Consider the following 2,673-nt stretch of genomic DNA (forward strand, 5'->3'; position numbering starts at 1 on the left):
CCTGTGGAAGATCCCAGTCAGCCTGACTCAGAGGTATTTGTTTGGATTTATTGCCTGGCAAGACAACCCTAAAAAAGATTACATAATATAAAAATCTAAATGAATGGCAGATTAGACAAGGAAATTGCCTGTAAAATGGACACCCCCCCACCTCCAAATTTATGATCTCATAAATGTTAAACAATCTTTCCAACCATGATTACAACAAACCTGGAAAGAAACAAAGATTATTCTACTCAGGGCCAGCTGCAGGGGCATGAGATGCATGCAGTCACACAGGGGCCCCGTGCTTGGAAGGGACCTGTACCTGGCTTAATGATCTGTGGTCGCCATCCTAAAATTATTACTTATTTTAAGAAAGGACTCCTCAATTTTATTTTGCACTAGGCCCCACAAATTGTGTAGCCAATTCAGATTTGACTTCCAAGACAATTCCCAGCCTGAAACCTGCTCCTTCATTTCCTCTGCTAAGCGCTTTGATCAGGCTTTTACCTCCTCTTCCTTGGATATTTGCGAGAATTCCTAACTAATTTGCTTCCCTTTTTTCTCTGTAGCCTCCATTTTCCTCTCCAGAATACACAAATCACATCATGCCACACCCTTAAAATCTTTCACTGAATCCTCACTGTGTGAAGGAAAAAGTTCAAATTCCTTAGCAAGGCATAAAAGTCCTTTACGGGATGGTGTGAGCTCAATTCTAGGCCCTCCACACTTTCACCTTATGTCCTTCACTCATCCTCTGTTACTACCCAGATTTATTGCCTCAGATTTCCTTGTTCTTTTCTAACTTTATTCATTTTTTTACCTGGAATGCCCTTCCCCTCAATCCTCATACTTTGAAAGTATTAGACTAAATGTGACCTCTGTAGTCTTCCCTGTCCTTTCTCCTACTCCATATACATTCTTTTTTTTTTAAATAAAATCACTTTTAATTGTATATATTTTATTATTTAAAAATTTTTTAAGTATTTAAAGTAAATATATATTTGAACATTATAATTCAACCAGTCTAATTATTTTAATCTTCCAAAAGAACATTTATAATTGATACTCTAATTTAGGTTAAATGAATCACTGAGATTTATCTGTTGAAGTGTTTTCCAAACAGGACTTTGCTCAATGATGTAAGCTTTAGTTGTTATCATTCTGTAGCAGATCCTATCTATGTATGGTTTGGAGATGATCTTAGCTATAGTGCACATAAGATCAATAGCATTTACTGTGTTGTGTACTGGAAGTATCCGTAAATTACCACCCAAGAATCTCTGCTGAGTCCTGAACATCAGTTTCCATTCAAGTCCATGGAGGGCAGCAGACAGAACCAAAAAACTACTTTGGTGAATGTTAATAAACTTCTCAATTTTGGCTAGAAATATTTCTTCAGCTGACATAAAGCATTCTTTAGCATCCATCAACAAAAATGCAACACCTAGGAAAGGTGAATGTCACAGTATGAGAAAATATAATTGATCCATTTTCCACTGAAGCTGAATACCGAACCTTATGACTTCGGTTTTCCAGGGCAGTTGCAACTTCACAACTTTATTGGCTGGGAAAAACTTGGCTGTAGGCAGGCCACGATCATAGTTTGCTGATTCTCTGGTCTTAAGAGATGAACTAATAATAATGTTGGTTGTCCATTTCATATTTTCTTTTTCAGCACTTTCAGCCATCTGTCTTTGGATCAATCCATCTTCTAATGGTGCCACAAACCGATCAATAGGTCCTTGAAGCCAGCTTGCTGCTCCCAAGCTTCCAGAACCTTCTGTTGGAGTGAATCCATATACATTCTTAACTCCTCCTTTGGTAACAACTGAACATACTTCTATTGTAGCACTTAACATAAACACCATAATGGTTTACTTATTCCTTTCCAGTCAGAAATCATATCCTGTTCTTTCCATTCTTAGCTCAATGATGAGCACATAGAAAGCATCAACAGTAGGCATTCAAAAGATTGTTTAATTTGCATTGTCACTTAAATAATAAGAAAACTTGCCCCAAATACTTTAGTTATTCCTTCAAAGTCACCCAGTAAGTTAATGGCAAAGTGAGAATGCAGGGCCAGGCCATCTGATTCTTAGTTCAATACACCAAATTGTCTTTTTCTGGTGTATTTTCCAATAAGATATCAGTCATTTCCCTCAGCAATCCATGAATTAACCCACTTTTGTATTTATCCAAGCTGTGGGGGAAGAGATCAATGCTATTCCCCTCTTGGAAATTCATCCAAGATACAGATTGTCAAGGATCTGGTGAGTTTACAGCAATTGCTATTTCAATTCTTCATTTCTTCCAAGAGAAAGAAGAAACTAGAGAGGTGAAGAGGCTCTCCCTGGATTGCACAATTAGTTACCAGATGTACTAAGTCTCAGGCCAGTGCTATTCCACTGACCACATTGCCTTGTCATTAAAGGAAAGAATTCAGATTAACATGCTTGATCACTGCAAATAAGTGTATTGGCTTCCTAACAGCTGCCATTGGACTGATTCCTTCTCCTTTGGGCTGAGCAGAGGACCATCTGAGATTCACACAGTGCCATGAAGTCTTTCAGCTTTCATCACCACCAAAGTGGTAGGTTCCATCCAAGCACACTGGGTTCCAGCTCACTCAAACACAGGGTAGAGAAGCCTCCATATCCCCTCCCCTCTTCACATGCCCTCACCGATCCA

At 38.6% G+C, this 2,673-nt stretch overlaps 1 pseudogene across 1 annotated transcript; it reads right to left on the bottom strand.

The window, feature by feature from the left end:
• Positions 1-1,052: 1,052 nt before the first annotated feature.
• On the bottom strand, positions 1,053-1,673 carry LOC307107456 (protein SPO16 homolog; annotated as a pseudogene). The gene is made up of 2 exons: positions 1,573-1,673; positions 1,053-1,540 (listed from the first exon to the last, which is right to left on the bottom strand). The product of its transcript is annotated as a protein SPO16 homolog (transcript).
• Between the last annotated feature and the right edge of the window lie 1,000 nt (positions 1,674-2,673).

Source organism: Cnephaeus nilssonii, assembly GCF_951640355.1.
Source record: "Cnephaeus nilssonii genome assembly, chromosome: 11".
NCBI lineage: Eukaryota > Metazoa > Chordata > Mammalia > Chiroptera > Vespertilionidae > Cnephaeus > Cnephaeus nilssonii.